This window comes from Pteropus medius, unplaced genomic scaffold (assembly GCF_902729225.1).
Source record: "Pteropus medius unplaced genomic scaffold, Ma_sr-lr_union100, whole genome shotgun sequence".
Lineage (NCBI taxonomy): Eukaryota > Metazoa > Chordata > Mammalia > Chiroptera > Pteropodidae > Pteropus > Pteropus medius.
In genome coordinates, this window is record NW_024354500.1 from 7765808 (window position 1) to 7785996 (window position 20189).

The following is a 20189-nucleotide window of genomic DNA, read 5'->3' on the forward strand; positions in this document are numbered from 1 at the left end:
ACTCTTTGCGGGGGGGAAAAAAAAGTATCTGGCTGATTTTATAAGCATGCGTTCCTTAAGGGGCAAAACACTGGGAGTACCTACTTAGAAACAAGCCTGGTGCTTCCATAAGAGCAAATGATTAGACAAGTCTAAGTCTTGATTTTGTAGGTAAAATTTATGGATCATGTAAATAGAAGTCGACCTCGATAAGAAGCACTCTGATGACTATGTGTTCTGCAATTATGATGTGAAAAAATGCTGTTCCTAAGAACTGGCCTCAACTGCAAGCCCCATCTTGATGCACATTCTCACCGAAGTGACTTTCAGATACAGTAAAAGCTGTGCTTTTCTGAGCTGGAAAAATTTATGGCTAAGCTAGGTACAGTCCTTTTCTGGATTTGCTAAGTGCATTCCTGTTATCTTTATTACTTACTCATCCCACTGCCTTCGCCTGAAATAAATTGAGTTGGACCTAATAAATCAAAATATGACAAGAATCGACAGAAATTTAAACTATGATCCATGGTCCTGCTACATGAGTTTGTCTATCATTAATGCCAAAGCCACTAAAAGCATCACTGCTCTAATGAGAACAGTAATGAACTTGGTATAGCCATCTGCCATTGCCAAAGTGCTTCCCCATCCCACATCCCTTCAATCTCCACCACTTGGGACTTGGGACTTGGGACATGGTTGTTATACTATTACGCCAATTATTGGTAAAAACACTCAGCAAGTCGGTGGGTTACTGAAGACACACCTGGTGATAGAGCCAAGGCTTTTTCAATTCCAGTCACTATTCACTTTCAATTCATTTTTTTCTAATTAGAAAAATATCCCATGATATTGTTAACAGTAAGACTGCCTGGTGAAAATTTTGCAGCTTGATGCATTTTTCTAATCACGGTACATGCCTTTTTCACTTTTGGATGCCAGAAACTTCAGAAGAGCATTCCTGTCTTGGATACTGCAGGGCCTCTGGCCTCTTTCCTTGGACTCCCACCTCTGGGTAGGAGGGAAGAAAAAGAGAGTGGCACCTTACTGTCTCCTGGGAGGCAGGGCTGGGAACATTAGAGCATGCGCCTGGACTGCTCCTTAAGGAACTAAAAGCTAGCTATCTTGGTGACAGGAGCCTCAGCTTCTTGCTTCTGGAAGCATGGAGGCCATCAAATTCAATTTTAAATACACTAAATTATCTGTTTGTGCCAACGACAAAGTAAAAATTTTTTTAAACTTTAAGGAGAATCTAATCCATTTAAAATCACCTCAGATTAAATCTACCTAGTAAGGAAAATTAATTTGAAATTTCATTTTCTTTTGTAAAAGGAAGCATTTCTGACAAGTTAGAATTCACATGAAAATAGAATAAAGGAAGCTGCAAAGTTATCCGGAGCAGGAGATGTTATGTTTGAGGTAGAAGCTTTTGCGACGTTCTCTATTAAATAATAACTGCTAGTGTTCATTTAGATGTCGAAACAAAATACTTATTTTCAGACCTCATAAATTTTCCATATCCTGAAATCTAATAGAAATTTGTTCACTGTCACTTGAAAAACAGACAGTAGGATTTAAATTTTAAAATTCCCCAGGGCACATCCTAGCAGGGGAACTGGGGAAGAGAGAGATTTCCTGGGTCTGATCCCAGATGGCACCACGCTTCATATCTCTGCCCACATTTCCGAGTTTACACACTGACTTCAGTTAGTGTCCTGCAGGCTTGTGATAACAGGATCCTGGCTGGTGATTTACTCTGTTTTCTGACAGCCCTTAATCACTCCAAGACAACCTCACCTTCAATGTACCACAAATGACCTCAAACTTCTTCATACCCAGAATTCTGTTCTGTTATTCGTTCAAATATTAGCAGTTCCCAAGTGAAACGGCTAAGAACTTAAAGAAAAAAAAAAGCAAGCTTTCTAGTCTCTCTCTTCAGTGTTCCAGAGACCTAGAAAAGTACAATTTCAGAGCTTTCATTTTCAACAGGCTTAGTAAGTAAGATGTCCTAAAAAAACCAAGGAGACCTCCAGTCAGCTCCAGGATTCTTTCCCTTACGTACTGGGGGTCCTTGGCGTTGTCCCTGGAGCCTGCACACAGGTCTAGAGTCGGCAGCCAGGTCTGGATTCCAATCCCGACTCCACAAACACTAGACATGAAAATCTGGGCAAGTCAGAAAACCTTTTTGAAGTGGCTTTGAGCCACTTCAAAAAATGGAAATAATACCTATAATTCACAGGTGGTTGTAAAGGTTAAATGAGGTAAAGAAAAAGTGTCCTTAGCATGCTGCACTGGGCTGGTCTGGTGTTCAACCTGTAGTAAAAAAACGCACCTGCAGAAGAACACAGGCATACCTCGTTTCGTGGCGCTTCGCTTTATTGTGCTTCACAGATATTGTGGTTTTTACAAGTTGAAGGTTTCTGGCAACCCTGCGTTGAGCAAGCCTATCGGTGCCATTTTTCCAATATCGTCTGTTTATTTCATGTCTGTCACATTTTGGTAATTCTTGCAATATTTCAGAATTTTTCACTATAATATTTGTTATGCTGCTCAGTTACCTTTGATGTTACTATTGTAATTGTTTTGGGGTGCCGTAAACCACGCCCACATAAGACAGAGAACATAATCCATAAATGCTGTGTGTGTTCTGAGTGCTCCACTGACGGGCCATTCCCCTGTTTCTCTCCCTCCCCTCTGTCTCTCTCCCTCTCCTTGGGCCTCCCTATTCCCTGAGACTCGACAATGTTGAAATTAGGCCAGTTAATAACCCTGCAATGGACTCTAAGTGTTTAAGTGGAAGGAAGAGTCACGCATCTCCCACTTTAATTCAAAAGTTAGTAATGATTAAGTTTAGTGAGGAAGACACGTCAAAGGCCAAGAAAGACTAAAAGCTAGGCCTCTAATGTGAAACAGCCAAGTTGTGAGCGCAAAGGAAAAGTTCTTGAAGGAAATTAAAGGTGCTATTCCAGGGAACACATGAATGATAAGGTGAAATAGCCTTAGTGCTGATATGGAGAAAGTTTTAATGGTCTGGATAGAAGATCAAACCAGCCATAACATTCCCTTAACTCAAAGCCTAATCCAGAGCATGATGCTAACTCTCTTCAATTCTATGAATGATGAGAGAAATGGGGAAGCTGCAGAGGAAGCTAGTAGAAGTTGGTTCATAAGGTTTAAGTTAAAGAAGCCACCTTCAAAACATAAAAGTAGAAGGTGATGCAGCAACTGCTAATTTAGAAGCTACAGCAAGTTATCCAGAAGATCTAGCTAAAATAATTAATGAGGGTGGCTACACTAAACAAAGATTTTCAATGTAGATGAAAAAGCCTTATATTGGGAGAATATGCCATCTAGGACTCTACTAGCAGGAGAGAAGTCAGTGCCCGGCTTCAAAGCTTCAAAGGACAGGCTGGCCCTCCTGTTAGAGGATAATGCAGCTGGTGACTTTAAGTTGCAGCCAATATTCATTTACCACTCCGAAAATCCTAAGGCCCTTAAGAATGATGTTAAATCAATTCTGCCTGTGCTCTATAAATGGAACAACAAAGCCTGGATGACAGCACATCTGTTTACAACATGGTTTATTGAATATTTTAAGCTCACTCTTGAGACCTATTGCTCAGATAAAAAAGATTCCTTTCAAAACATTACTGCCCATTGACAATGCACCCAGTCACCCAAGAGCTCGGAAGGAGATGGACAACAAGATGAATGTTGTTTCCATGCCTGCTAACACAACATCCATCCTGCAGCCCATGGATCGAGGAGTAATTTCTCCTTTCAGTCTTATTAAGAAAGACATTTTGTAAAGCTAGAGGTATCTTAGAAGACAGTGATTCCCAGATGGACCTGGGCAAAGTGAATTGAAAACCTTCTGGAAAAAGATTCACCATTCCAGATGCCATTAAGAACACTCATGATTCATCGGAAGACATCAAAACATCAACATTAACAAGAGTTTGGAAGAGGTTGATTCCAACCCTCCTGGATGACTTTGAGGGGTTCAAGACTTCAGTGGTAGAAGTAACTACAAGAGAACTAGCATTAGACGTGGAGCCTGAAGATAACTGAGTTGCTGTAATCTTGTAATAAAACTTTCACGGATGAGGAGTTGCCTTTTATGGATGAGCAAAGAAAGTGGTTTCTTGAGATGGAATCTACTCCTGGTGAAGATGCTGTGAAGATGACTGGAATGATAACAAAGAATTTAGAATATTACATAAGCTTAGTTGATAAAGCAGTGGCAGAGTTTGAGAAGACGACTCCAATTTTGAAAGAAGTTCTACTGCAGGTAAAACGCTACCCGCTATCAAACAGCATCTCATGCTACAGAGAAATTATTTGTGAAAGGAAGAGTCGATCAATGTGGCAATCTTCACTGTTGTCTTATTTTAAGAAATTACCACAGCCACCCCAGCCTTTAGCACCCCCACTCTGATCAGTCAGCAGCCATCAACATCAAGGCAAGACCCTCTGGCCAGCAAAAAGATGACTCACTGAAAGCTCGGATGATGATTAGCATTCTTTAGCATTAAAGTATCTTTAAATTAAGGTATGTACATTTTTCTAGACATAACACTACTGCACACTTTAAATAGACTACAGTATAATGTAAATGTAGCTTTTATATCCACTGAAAAACCAAAAGGTTAGTGAGGCTTTCTTTATTGCGACATTCATTTTATAGCAGTTCTGGAACCAAACTCGCAGTATCTCTGAGGTATGCCTGTGAGGGAAAACGCTATGAAAGCAGGGCCTCCCATTCCCCGAAGCATCACCAAGAGCTACTCGTAGAATTATTGAGCCAATTCCATTTATTCACTACCCGTCAGAGTCTGGCTGGGGCGGGATTACTCAGAGGTAAGTCCAGCAACCGGTCTGGACCTGGGCCAGCCCTGGTCCTACCCAGAGACTAGGTCAATTTTGCATTTGAAGACAGACTCCCCCACACACCCCTGCTTTAGAAAATATGCCCCCACATTCTCCTCCCACACACACCCAGTCTTGAAGTTGAACCAGCTTTGCCCTCATCTCACTCCACCCCCAGCCACAGAGTACATGCCAAATCAGGTCCTTAGAATGGCCATGGGGCTTCTTATCAGTCGCCAAATGTTTCCAGTCTGGGCCAAAACCAGCAATCAACTTCCTCTTCCCATATAGTGATTTATCTAAAATTCTCTCTGATGTTGCAATGAGTTTCCTAACATCAGCTCTCATGGGTGTTTTATTTTCCGTGTAGTTTGAATCCAAATAACAATGATCAGGCAGAGGCAGGTGCTGCTTTATAACTAGGGGGCTGAGGACCAGAGTGACCTGTAAACTGACCCTCCTAATGAAGGCAGCATGTCCACACTGCTAGTGCGGTCTGGAGAGGTGATACAGTGATTGCCGGAGAGAAGAGAACCCTACCTGGAGCCATTGTTCCAATCAGGCAGCTGCTGCATCCAGCTCTAAAGCTTCCCCACCAGCACCAGCTCAGTAGGTGCACTACCTGAGTTTGCTTTTATGGTCTTTCTTAGTCTAAAAACACTGCAGAGGAGGTTGTGACAAAGACCTTCTCCTTAACCAAATGTACCTTGGCCCCCAGTTTTAACAAGTTTTGGTAAGAATCCTACTAAGTCAATTTAGAGAGACTACTCCCACTCTGATATCGGATTGCCCTCAATATTTGATCAAATTCCTCATCCTTCACTATTCCTTAGGTGACATCTGATCACTCCAGTATGCCTTCAGCAAGAATCCTGCTAGTTTAGCAAGAATCTCCCCTGCCCTTGATGTCTCCCTCTTCGTAATTTTCCATCTACTCTTCCAACCTACTCTTTAAGGAGCGAACTCTCTCCTCGGGCTTCTGGAGGGACCTCAGCCTGCTGACGTCCTATGTTTGGACTTCCGGCCTCTAGAACTATGAGAGAATAAATTTCTATTGTTTTACACCATCCAGTGTGCATTAATTTGTTACAACAGCCACAGTAAACTAATATAGAAATAGAAGTATGTCTTGCCTGTTCAGGCTGCTGTAATAAAACACCACAGAATGGGTAGCTTATAAACAACAGAAAGTTATTCCTCACAGGTCTGGAGCCAAGATCAAAGCAGCAGATATGATGTCTGGTGAGGGCCTGCTTCCCAGTTCATAGATAGGGCCTTTTCACTGTGTCCTCATGTGGTGGAAGGGACAAGGGAGCACACTTTTATATAAGGGCATTAATGCCACTCATGAGGGCTCCACCCTGGTGACCCAATCACCACCCAAACACCATCACGTTGGGCATTAGGTTTCAACATATAAATTTCAGGGGGACACAAACATTCAGACCACAGTGAGTGAGAAGTGGGTTTTGCAGTTAGCTAAAGTATTAAGGAGCCATATATTCAAACTGTACAATTCAATATTGTTACAATAAGCCTGAATTCCTTTTATAATAAAAACTAATAACTGAAAATCATAAAATACGAGTATACCTGAAGCTTGCGGGATAGGGGAGAGTAAAGATATGGCAGGTCAAAAAAACAGCTGAGTAGACACCAGACCTTTAGCTGCTGTTCTCAACCCAAAGGAATAAAATTTAATTAGGTCCCAAAATATACTCACTCGTAAATTCAATGTTAAAGAAAATAAAAAGGTATCAAATGTCCAGTTCTTCTAGAAGAAAGAGCATGATGTGAGGAGGGTCTGTTCTAGAATCCAAACTCACGAATCTCTGAAAGTGGCATGGACTAGTTTTGCGCTGAGGAGCATGATTTTCTTCATCTGTCTTAAAGATGTTTTAACTACATGCCACAGAAATGATTTTGTATTAACTGATAATTTCAAGGACATAAAATTCTCACTAAAAATCCAAGAAAAATACAAGTTCAAGAACAACATGTGGGGAATGACTAAAGCAACCCTCTAGTGGGGTGTGCATCACTCTCCCCAGTGGGCTATAATCAGGAACGTTTACGCTCTTCCCAAATCCACACAAAAGTGTAGCCATCTGAGCAACAAACAAATCTCATCCTGTACCATTTGCCTGGTCACTGGTGTTAAGACATTACCTAAGAGGCAGTACGACAAACAATCAAATGATCCTTTATAAACAAGGAATTACTCAAACCACCACAAAGGCAAGGAGTCAGAAATAAGCTTTCTAGTCCTATCTCCTCTTACAATCTTTCACAAAATCTGTGCTCTGGCCACATTACTGGCTTCCTTCTTCCCAAACGGGGCTTTGCCTCTAGCCCCTGTATTCTCTTCAGAAAGGCCCTTTTTTCTGGAATTACTGCCCAACAAAATCCAGGCTGCATTAGTCTGCTAGGGCTGCCACAACAAATTACAGCAAATTTGGTGGCTTAAAACAACTGTGCAAGAAGCTTATTCTCTCACAGTTCTGGAGGCTAGAAGTCCAAAACCAAGGTGTTGGCAGGGCTGAGCTCCCTCTGAAAGCTCTCAGGGAGAATCCCTTCCCTGCCTCTTCCATCTCTGCCTCCCTGGTTACCTAAGTAGCTTTCTTTCATCTGTCAAATCTCTCCCTGCCACATTCTTATTGGACACTTGCCATTAGATTTAGGGCTCACCCAGATAATCCAGGATCATCTCTTCACCCCAAAATCTTTCACTTAATCACATCTGCAAAGACCATTTTTCCAAAGTCAAAGGTTCCAGGGATTACGGCATGGACATACCTTTGGGGGAGGTGGAGAGCACTATATTTAATCTACTAGACAGGCTTGTTTTCTTAATCTCAGAGGATGGCTTTCTGTCCTCTCACAGACACACTCTGCTGGACCAAGCTAAGCTACTCCAGCAGAGTCAGTTGGCCCACTGCTTTTCCAAAGTGGGAAACTCCTGCAGTGAGAGCTCAGCAGGGTAGGGAGGAGGAATTAGTATCCTCATCCCTGCAGGCACCACACTGTCATCACGACCTCTTGTGCCTGTCTCCCTTACTACGGCATCTTGAGAGCAGGTTCCGTATTTTACTCACCTTTGTAACCCCACCACAGAACCTATAAACAATAGGTTTAATTGACAACAGATATTCATCAAATAAAAGAATGACTATATCTGAACCAAATGAAATTTATTGTGGTGTATATTGCTATTCATTAGGAGGAATCACATATTTGTGTACTGCACAAGTCTTGGTGGGGAAGATAAATATTTATAGAGTTCTCATCCATTCAACCAACATGCTCTGTCAATAACACCGATGCAGCTGATTTAATGACCCAGTAATGAGTTGGTAGCCACATAAAAACACTAACCCAGGTGATTGCTAAAGTCTTTTTCAGCTCTAAATTTTATGATAACCAAAAACTGGAAAAACTAACTGGCATGTAATCGAATTATGGTGATTTGACCAATCAGAAAACTAAGATTAAGGAAAAGTGCCTAAATAAGTGCACAGTGTTTGGAAGGCACTAGACAAAATAAAATGTGAACCTTGGGCAGGATACTTTAGTCATGTTGTCTACAGAGAATGCACTCATTAAACACAAACAAGCCCATTGGACAAATGCAGGCCATGTAATCCCTGAGTAGAACAAGTGATCCTAAGAGTTCCAGTCACCTTTGGTGGGTGTCAGTTCCCCCATCTCTAAGCCCTACTCAAGTCTGCCCTAAGCCAAAAGGTCTTCATAAAATTCTCAAAAAAATATTTAAAGAGCTCTGCAATTCAAATAGCTTTCAAATTACCATTAGATGCAGAAACTTCTACAGGCCTGAAGCCTCCTTGTTTTTGTTCCCAGTCCTCTATCTAAGCTCTCTGTGCCCTCTCCTGCACCTCCACCTCTTGCTCTCTGGGCTGTCCAAATCCCCATTAAGTGTCATCTGATACACTCTTAAGGTATTTTCTTTCCTGAGGATATTTTTATATTGATTGGGAATTCTGGGAGACCAAAAAACTTATAAGATTTAAAAGAATGAACTTCAAATCATAAAGTTCGAGGCACAAAGGAATGAGTAGACATTTTAAGGAAAATCTTATCTGGACCCCTTGAAAACACACCAACCAGGGAGCCAGCTCTCTACTTTCTTAAAAGTGGGCCAACCCTGGCTAGAGATATATCAATCCATGGGCAGCTGGCATCCTTAATAATGATCAACTTCCTTCTGTTCTGTCAAGAGCAGAGACAAAGACATGATCCAGGGGCACTCAATTTGAATTATCGTCTTTGTTTAAACTTTCCCTCTCGGGCAGAGCTGTCAGCTGCAGCAGCCAGTCCAGGGAAGAATGGAAGTTCTTAAAAGCAAAGCTGTCCAAGTGCCCAGGCAGCCAACACAAGGGGCTCTGCCTCCACTTCCTGCCCAGCCCCGTGGAACTGACATCCCTCCAGAGGTGTTATCCTGAGCATGGACAGCCTGCCCTGGACCCAGCACCAAGAAGAAGGCAACGCACTTCTGTAAAAAGGGGATGCAAGCCACCACCAAGGCTATCAGCTCACACTCAACAACAAATCACTTCTGGAACACAATTTCCAAACTGCAGGTCATGGTGCATTTGTGGGTCATGAAAATAAGTTAGTGGGGCACATGCAACATTTTAAAGAATGAAACAGAATAAGATAGAAAATATCAAAGTGCACTGCATGTATTTTGGGAAACACTTGTTTCACTTCTGTGTGTATTTATAGTTGTATATGTATACACCGGATTACTATAAAATGCACTTCTTACTGTGGGGCAGGGTCCAAAGCTTGAAAGCCATCGTTCTTGAGCAAAAATGAAACAAGTATTCAATCCAAAGAAATAATGAAAATATAAGCTATATTTCTTTTTAGAATGTCAATAATTATCAAAAAGTACCTTGGACAGTGCCTGCAAACAAAGTCAGTCTTTCCTAAGCATAGTTCTGGGGTCCTAAGATCTATTTTTAGAGATCTGAGGATTCTCAATGAGAATTTTCACATGTTGTGCTCTCAATGGGAATCTAAACTGAACATATTCAGAATCATCTGATGTCTCCCTCATAACCGTGTTAGGTTGTGTGGTTTGAATGCTGTATACATGTTTATAATCAAATGCAGATGGGTGGATAGCTAGGAATAAAACAGAAGTGAGCTTCATCTAACGACACTGCACCAGATACACGTGAAGGCCAGGCTGGGCCATGGCAGGCTGTAAAGAGAGGTCTCAGACACCTAAAACAGAGATGACAGGTAGGAGAACCGAGTCATCACCCAGCAATTGGTAGCACAGGCATGGTGAACGAGGCCCCTGAGCCAAGCACTCACTACCAAGTCAAGTACCCTATGGAATCCGCCTTTGTATATGCCTCCTGCAACAATTTCTTCATAGTAAATGTAAAAATAAATGCAATGACAAGTTTTTTACATATCACAGAATAAAGAGACTGACAATGTTTTACAAATTACATAGCTACTTTCTTGTACATTTCTTATCACGTTACTGAAGGTAATTTTCTTCTTTCTAGTATATGTAGAAGTTAAATGAGACTGGGAGGAAGAGAGAACTTATGGGTTACACATTCATATCTTCTCACACATAAACAATTTTTCATCCATAGAGAGGAGCTGAAGCACAGAAAATATCAAGTGGCAGGTGATCCACCTTGTTCTTTTGACTACAAAAGCTTTACTGAATTCATTTTGTGGCTAATTCATTTCTTTAATTATGCTTGCCCAAGAGCAATATTAAATGAGTTTATATTCCCAATTATTGAAGGAGAAAGTCTCAGAGCACATGGGCCATCAGAAGGAGGTCAAGTAGAATTTTTTAATTCAGCTGAGAAAAGTTGGTAGAAGTGAATACTGAGACAAGCTTCCTGGAAGGAAATCCAATATTATGTATCCAAAGCTTCAAATTGTTATTGGTGTTTGGCCCAGAAATTCTACTTTTCGGAAATGATGTGGATGTCATAATGGACTTAGTTGCAAGAATGTCTAATACTAGGGGATTGGTTAGTAGAGATGGTATAGTCATAATGATGCTGATGCCAACAAGATGATATCTCACAAATATTGAGTGCTTACTTTATGCAAACTCTAGTCTAAACACTCAACATCTATCATTTTATTTAATTCTCCAAGCACATCAATGCAGTGGGTATTATGATTATCCCCATTTTACAGAAGAGTAAACCAAGATACAAAAAAATTAAATAATTTGCCCAGCTAATAAGAGGTATAAACCCAGAGTCTGACTTCAGAGTCTGTGCCATTCAGATCTATCCTCTAAAGGGATCACCAGTAGTCATGTAAAATTAATAGTCATGTAATAGTTGTGCTATTGAACCATGTTCATGAGATAGTGTGACATGAACGAAGCAGGTTATAAAAACATCATATACTGAAACTCCATTTTTATAACATTTTTAAGACTGTCAGGATATATATTAAAATGTAGTGATTTTTTTATTTATTTGTATTTTCTCTAATTAAATTATTTTATAATTGAAAACAACACATCAATTTAAAAATATGTTCCAGGTAATGTTATACTTTAGTTATTAAGAGTTGCATATATGTACAGCATCACAGCAAATTTCTGGTAAGGATTAATAACTCACCTATCTATTGCTTTCTACCAAAAGATAATCCAGACAGAAGCTTTCTTGTGAGACTTTGATTTAACAGCACTTCACTGTCAAATAAAAAGTAATTTAATCACACCAAACGATTTAAGGATTCAGACTCCCCAGGACTCTTTATTCAAGCCCAAATTCCTTTCTGCCTCATCAAAAGGCCTCCGGTCTGGCCTGTGACGACAGGTGGGCAGATGTGCAGGTCAGCACCTGCCTCTGCGATGACCCCTTTGCCAAAAGATATGACAGGTTCCAGCAGCAGGGCAATGCGATGAGGCTGCTGCTGAGAGAGCTGCCAAACAGTTCAGTCCGGGAGGCTAGGCCTGTGGCCACAATAAACCCCCTTCTTCCCTTGGAGGAAAGGAGGACGTGAAGGAAAATTCAAAACCAACTAAAATCCTCCCACCTGGCTCTACACCTGCTTTTGAGCAATATCAGCACGTTTCTGTGCTTAGAGCAGGAAATTCCCCATCAATAAAGCTCTGAATCCGAGCTGCCATGCCATCCGTGTCCTCGCCGAGCATTACCGGGTCTGAATTCACTCTCAACAACAGAGTTTAAAGCTAAATGTGAGATACAGCCCCTATGTGTAACAGTTCAACATCATTATAGATGATTTCAATGCCCTAGTTGTAACTAGGGAGAAATAGAGTGGGACAAACCTTAGTGATCATCTGGTCCAGTGTTTCTCAGTGGGGATGCCACTGGCATTTGGAGTGGGCAAATTATTCACTGGGCTAGCTAGGTGGCATTTCAAGGTTTCTAGTATCTGGGGTCCTCAACCATTAGTGCCCCCATACATTGAGACAATTTAAAATGCTCCCTCTCAGCATTTCCAAGTGCCCATGATGCAGGGACATTGCCATCCCTGGTGGAGAACCAATGATCAAGTCCACCACTGGGGTCCAAAAGTAGTCATGTGCCCAAGGCCACCTGAAGAGCTAGGCGCCTCATAACACTTAGTTTTGTATTCTTTCCTCTGTGCCAAACTTTCCTAATTATGCTCATTAGAGCATGAGACACTTAAAAATTAAGAATAGACTTCACACTTAAGATAGGATTTATGGCTTCTAGATCTAAGACTGATTGTATAGACTTTTTTTTTTTTAAATCTTGTTATGGGTATTCTGGTATGAAAGCATAATTCTATTACTATAGTTACTTTAAAAGAAAAAAAGTGTCTAAATTAACAACCATCAATCAATATTCAAGGCTTCAGGATGCACTGTGTACTAAATTCATACTGCAAAGAGTACCTATATGAGAGAGAGAGAGAGAGAGAGAGAGAGAGAGAAGAAGGGAAGGCAGAGTGGGGAGAAAGGGCAGAAAAGTCTGGGAACATTTGCATCTTATTAAGAAAATGCTTTCCTAAAAATACTATCTCTGCAAGCAGTTAAGAAGTGAGTCCTATATGAGATATTTATTTTACCAAATAAAACTTCTTACTTCAAGATATTTTTAGAATAAAGAGTCTTCTCTAACTCAATCTAGTACTCATTCTGAATGTAAAATCTAAAGTTATATTTTATATAACTTCTTGCTAATTCTTAAAGGACTTACAATAAAATCAGTTCAAAGCATAACATATACCTTCACCATGTGGTAAGAACACCACAAATTTACAAATCACATGTTAAATTTAGGACACTAGCACTACTGAAACTCTTCCACTAACCGTTCAGAGGGGGAAAAAAAACTTAGCATATCCATTCTTTAGTGGTTTATCCCCATGATTCTTCTAATGTTGAATAATTTCCCCATTGCTTCTCTAACTTGTAAAAGCACTTCTTTTATGAGTTACGAAATTTACCATCACTACAAGGAAAAGGAGGGAGGAAGGTAAGGAAGCTTAGAGACAGAGAAAAAGGGAGGGAGAAAGGGAGGAAGGGAGGGAAGAGGGGCAGTGAGAGCATGCGTGCAGGACTCCCAAAAACACAATGCCAAAGATAAAATTATCCTGCAGAAATTTCAGGTAAAATTCAAAAAGTATTTTGAACCTAGCATCAAATCCTGTACATGCACATTCATGTGGGCAAATATGATTCTGTTTCTCAGGTTACATCAAATCAAATTAATAATCACTTAGTATTCTTTTTCATTTCAGAAACCTTTACAGGGCCTATGTCTACATCCAAAACAGGAGCGCACTCCAAAGAGACCACTCCCACTGCATGTGACAGGGAGAATTTTCCAGTCCACAATCACAGTACAAAACAAAACAGTTTTACAACATAGCTGATAAGAGACTCACCTCTGTAGCCAGGACTTGGAGGGACTCACAAAGGCAGATTGTGCAGCCCTCCCCAGCCAGGGCTTTGTGTGCTGGGTGGGATGCTGGCAGGGTCTGGAGAGGGGGTGGGAATCAGCCTCGGGCAGCAACATTTACATGTCAATGGTCAAACCAAAGCTCCTCTGACCTCGCTGGCTGGCGCCCTTTGAGCAGCCAGGCCTTGAGTTTTGTCCTTCTCATTACTCCACGGAGCCCGGAATCCGCTGACTGCCAGCAGACGTTTGGCAAACGTTTGGCAAACTCGTTATGAGGGATTTGTCACCCTCTTCAAGCCCCAAGCCTAGGTAAATACATCAGCCATCGGCAGGCTGGATTTTCAAATTACCCGACACCACCACGCTGGGAGAGATGAATGCTTTAGATAAGACTGAGGTAATCAGAATTCTTAACACAGTCTGGGTTGAAAAAATGTGTGGAAAGGAAAAAGGATTGCAGAAAAATAGAGGTTCCGTCTTTCGCTTAAGGTCAAAAAGCAACTGCTCTGGGGTTTTAGTTCGTTTACAGGTCAATATCAGATAATGGTGTGATGTGGATGCCAAAAAAACCCCACATGGACACTTAGAGGATCCACGATCAGAAAGAGAATTAGGAACAAGGTGGGGAGGAGGGGGGCTGAGGGTGGGAGGAGGAATAGATGGTCTGCATACTATTCTACAGAAAAGAGGTGGATAAACAAGAGAGCAAAAATTCTAGGAATCCTGTCCTATGAGAAAGAAATGGCTTGAGCAGAGTTGGGAAGAGTGTGCCATCCTCAATACATGAGGGTACAAAGAGTAGATACATTCTGGGAGCTCCAGACAACAGAACAAAGGATTGATGGTTGGATGGAAATAACACCTGCATAAGCTCAGGAGAATGTTCTAACAATGAAAAACTGGCCCCTGTGAATCAGTAGACAAGGGAGCTTTCCTGCAGGGCCCCGGGGGTGGGGGCGGGGACCTGCACAGGAGGTACTGGCAGAGGCTCCTTTCCATTCTGGCCTGGGCTTCCATGATTTCCTTAGTATCTGATGTGAGAAGTCCACCTTGAGTGTGCATTCTCAGGATTTTTAGAGCCGGAAACAAAATGATTATGAAATAAAAACATGGATTTTAAAAGTGACATAATCTGTGTACCGTAGACAGACTGATTCACATTGGGATGAGGCCACTCAGTGCTCTGAAAGAGTCTGAGCATTAGTCATTCCTGAAATTACAAAATGCAGACCCATGACCCATTTATGACGGTTTGAAAATGGCGAGGCTGGCTCCCTGGATCCCAGTCCCTTAAATTCCTTTTCTTTTCTCTCTCCATTTCTCAAAAAGCTGCTGATATAATTTGGATCACTTACAGCTCTTACATTTACAAAGTGTTTTATGGTCAATTGAATTTTATGAATATTTCATAGGGCAGAATCTCACTGCTGGCCTAGGACTTAGAAGCAGAGGAAGCAGGGAGTTCACAGGGAGTGCCTTCCCAATGTGTCTGCAGGGGCCTGAGAAGCCCCCAGCCCCCTACAGTGACTATTTCCACCTTAGAAAGGGCAATGGTAAAACTCTTTCCCCTGGAAAGTTTATCTTTCTGCCCATGTCCTGAAAGAATCATGAGATTTGTTTTGACCCACACTGCCCCCGGGCACTGTTCTGGATACAAAGACTAGTGGAATGTGACTTCATCAAGCCTCCTCATATAGTAGAAGTCACCATCACCACCACCATCACCACCATGACACCTAATGACACGTAATTATTATAAAACAGCTATCGACGTTCTTATTTTTCCAAAGTCAGCAGAGGAAATGCATAAGATATATGTATATAAAATTTTGGTGAATACTAACAAATTACCCTCCAAACAGTTTACAGACTTATACTCCCACCAGTATCCTACAGGGGTGCTCATTCTCCTACCTGTTCACTGACATGGATGTAATAGGTCTTTTTATGTTTTTACTTTTGAGAGCTCAATAGGGGAAAAATCACATTTTTGTTTACTTTGTATTTCATTTATTGTTAGTAAGGTTAAGCATCATTTTGTTTTTAAAATGCTGAGGGAAAATAAATTTGGCTATTTTTCCCCATTAATCTGCCTCATGTCAATCTGGTTATTATTGGACCAGTCAGAAGAACTAAGAGGGAAAAAAGGAGAAATTTCTCCCTCTCCCACAAAGGCACCAATACAGTGGATGCTAGCAAACCTTTCTCTCACTGAGACAGAACACCTTCACTTTTGACCAGCTTCCTTCAGGCACTCATATTTCCAGTGTGTCACCATGATTACATCCTTTTGTTACTCTATTACAGTAGCTATGCTGCCAACATTAGTGGGATTTAGAGTCTAGCAGAGCAGAGAGAATACAGGAGTCATTTTGAAGGAAGCTTGGGGTAGAACAGAAATAGCACACTTGGAAGGCTGATCTTCTGGGATAGTTACATTTCAGATAGACATGACCTAATAGACTACAAACAGAGGCCAATGTACACATTTGCTAGTTAGAAACCAGCACAGAAACCGTGTGGGCAAGTCTCTGATGGAACAATGCCCTTTCAGCAGGTTATTTCAGATGGAAGAAGGAACCTAAGGAGGAGGGTTCTTCCATCCCAAATGATAAAAGCCACACTTTACTTCCTAGAAAAGGTTCGGTCTTCAAAAGAGGGAAATGTTTAACTGTTTTAAAACACTCCAAAGGATATAAAGGATTACAATAAAACAAATTGATATCTTAGTAAATTTCATTTGATCATTAATGGGAATATAAATCAGCATTTCTGAAAAACAATTTGACCTTTTTAATACTGTAATTCTATTTCTAACTCTATCACTAAGGAGATAATTCTAATTAGGAAAAAATATTTATACAAAAAGACATACACTACACCATTATTTATATCAGAACACTGGAAGCAGAACAGGGAGAGTTCTAGCCAATAAAAGAGGATGAGTCAATAAACCAGAAAACCTCCATCTGGTAGAATATTACACTGCCTTAAAAATAATGTTTCAAGATTCACGTTCTTGTCTCAGTAATGCATTACTGGAAACCTAGCCTAAAGAAATAATCTCAAAACACAGGAAACTGAAAACACCCCAATGTTCAACAATAGTTAAGTAGGCTCTTACTGGTTCTTCAACACTCAGCTCAAGTGGTACTTCTCTTGGGAAGTCTGCTCTCACCACTGGCCCAGCTCTGGGCTCCCATGATGCCCTATGCATCGCCCATCACAGCATGACCCCAGGGTTCTATACACGTGCGCCAATCTAAGAACCTTAAAGGCAGGAAACTTGACTTTGCTGACTTAGTATTCCCAACGACTAGCGCAGTGCCTGGCACAAAGTAAATACTCATCCAAACATCTGCATGATGTGATAAGCTTATACAATCAATGCTTTTGTTTACTAGGACAGCCATAATCAAGTACCACAAACCAGGTGACTTAAACCACAGAAACAGTTCTGAAAGTTCGAAGTCTGACATACGGTGTCAGCAGGATCGGTTCCTTCTGAGAGCTATGAGGGCAGGACCCATTCCAGGGCTCTCTCCTTGACTTGTAGATGGCTCTCTTCTCAATGCCTCCACAGCAAGTCCTTCTATGTGCATCTGTCTCCAAATCTCCTCTTCCTATAAAAATGCCGACATTTGGATTAGGGCCACCTTAAAGGCTTTGTTTTAACTTGATTACCTCTGTAGAGACCTTATTTCCAAATAAGGTCACAATCTGAAGTAATGGGAGTTAGGACTTCCACATCCTAATTGCTGGAGGAGAGGCACAGTTCAACCCATAACAATTTAGAAATTTATGAGAGTTCACGATGATAAGTAAATGCCTATTTTATAATATTTTTTTATAATTTTATACTGTTTAGCGGGGGGGAGTTAGATATATTTATATATACTGCAAGAGTTGCTAATTTGAATTTTTAAAGGTTTTTAAAAGGGTCCATGACTACTCCCAAATTAAGAACCACTGATGGTAGAAGCTACTGTGCACCCAAAGGTGGAGTCGGGGCCTGGCATCCCCTCCTTGCCCTGCCCTACCCTATTCCTCCTGGTTAAGATGGGCTCAGCCAAGAGCCTCTCGGTCACTCCACCTCGCAGCTTCCGCCACACAACAAGCATCTGGCTTGAGTGGCGGCCCGCAGCCCTGTGCTCCCCTAAGAGCGGGCACCCTGCTCACTCCCATCCCGGTGGAGGGCTCTCCACAGCCAAACCTACCAGCAGGGGAGCAGCTGGAGGGTGCTAATCAGGCCCAGGGCTCAGATCCCTGCCTTTCTACCCTTGGCATTGCACTGACACCTATGAAGACAAGCAGCAGAGAGCCCCCAAGCCCACTGGTGAAACAGCTGAATGAAGTATTTGAGACTGAAGCCCCCAAATCGAACCTTCCCCAGAGCCTGTTCTTCCCCTAGAGGTGCCTTCATCTTCTGAATTGGACTTGCCTCTAAGCACCCAGTTTTCCCTCGAGGACCAGATGCCTCATTGGAGTCAGACTGAGCTCCCTTCCAAGCAGGTGTATTTCAAGGAGGAAACAGGAATGCCTATGGCCAGGTGGGGCTCAAACAAGCCCTTGAGAGACCCAGTTAGGACCAGATCTTCAGGTTCTAAGTGCAACAGACGGAAACCAAACAGCAAGGTACTAGGGAGCTCTCCCCTCACCATCCTGCAGGATGACAACTCCCTCCCCTAGACTCTGACACCAGGACAGGGTAAGCAACCTTCTCCTCTAGGTGAAAATGGTAGGGAACTAAAGGAAGGGGCCATTCTGGGAACTGGATGACTTCTGAGAACTGGACGAGTATGAAAGCAAGGCCAAGACCATGACAAGGAAAACCAGCACTTTGTCTTGATAGGGAACTAGGCTGTGTGTGGCCCCAGCCCTGGGTTCACCCACGGTCTAGTCCATGTCCTCTCATCCCTTCTTTCCCTGGGAAACTGGAAAAGCTCATTTTCTTCGACTCCCCCTAAACTACCAACTCTGGAACTGAGTGCTTTCTTGGGCTTTCTTTGTGTCTTATGTGTTTCTTGTATATTAAAGAAAATGATTTAAAAAAAAAAACACCGATGGTATAATTTCTCAAATATTTTTTTTAAAAAGCGAGCATCATAAACCAAAGTAGTATTTGCCTCTGGTGTTTGCAATTATGAATGTTTGGAATTATTTCCCAATTTTCTGTAATAATTTCAAACTACTTTTACAATCAGAAAAAAAGCTTTCATTTTTTTAAAAAGGAAAAATGATGTTTTTAAAAGGTTTAGAAATGTAAAAATGAATATGTTTTACACAAATAGTACAGGTACGAACTGTAAAACAAGAAAAATTAGGAAAAGAGTAAGGAAAGTTATCATAATGCTCACAGAGTTCATTAAGAGGTTATAGGAAGAGTTGCGTGTCTTCCTATTTTGTTGTATTTTCCAATTTTTAAAAAATAATGAACTGTATTACTCTTATAACCAGAACAAACCAATAAATCTTATCAGTTAAGAACACGCAATATAAGTGTTCGGTTGTACATTAAATAATCAATACTAAAGACTAAATTAGCAGATTATAGTAAAATAATGAAATGACCATTATTAAAGGTATGTAGAAACAGGACTCAGCTTATGACACACTTATGTGAAAACTGAAAAAAGTAAAATATGAAAATACACACATACTAACTGGAACTGATAAAAAAAAAATATATATATATATATATATATATATATATATATAGACGGTAGTTTGTAAAAATAAAAATTTCTTAAGGGTACGATTATGCATTATTTTTAAATGATTCTTTAACTATACAGCATTTTCATTTCAGTCTTTATGAAAATGTTCTTTTCCAAGACTATCTGTACATTATTTTACACTGTCTAAAAGAGCTTATCACCGTTCCATGAATCAACTTCTTGACTAGAATATGGCTGGCAACATATCAGGCCTGCCTGGCTCCCCACAAACAACCCCACAGTACTTCATTACAGCCCAATGGTTGGTTTCAGTTTCACTGTTAGCAGAAGTGCACATGGGTACAACCTTTCTAGAGGACAATTTGGCAGTGTCTGTTAAACCTATAAATGTTCACTCTCTTTGACTGAGTATTTCCACATCTGGGAATTTGTCCTACAAAAACAATTCCACACATGTACAAATGGAAAGGTAACAAGAACGAGCAACCAGTCTACTTAGGGGTGGCCCTTTCTCAAAGGGGGTTGTGGGAGGGACAGTTAAATTTTGATGAGCTGCAAAGACAGCGACCTAGAAAACTACTAAATGAAAAACTCATTCAGCTTTGATTTGTTGCCCAGTTTATAATTTCCTTTGATGTCTTTATTTCTGGCAACTGACCAGAAACAAAGGTGCTGATTCAACTCTACATGTTCCAATCATATACATGCCAGTGCAGATGCTAACATACAGATTCCATTGAAATAAAGA

At 41.0% G+C, this 20189-nt stretch overlaps 1 protein-coding gene and 1 pseudogene across 1 annotated transcript in view; one reads left to right on the forward strand and one right to left on the reverse strand.

The window, feature by feature from the left end:
* Positions 1-20189, reverse strand: part of ANKRD6 (ankyrin repeat domain 6) — a 173578-nt gene that overhangs the window by 113408 nt on the left and 39981 nt on the right. The window lies entirely within an intron of this gene.
* Positions 17823-18623, forward strand: LOC120594883 (cell division cycle-associated protein 3-like; annotated as a pseudogene).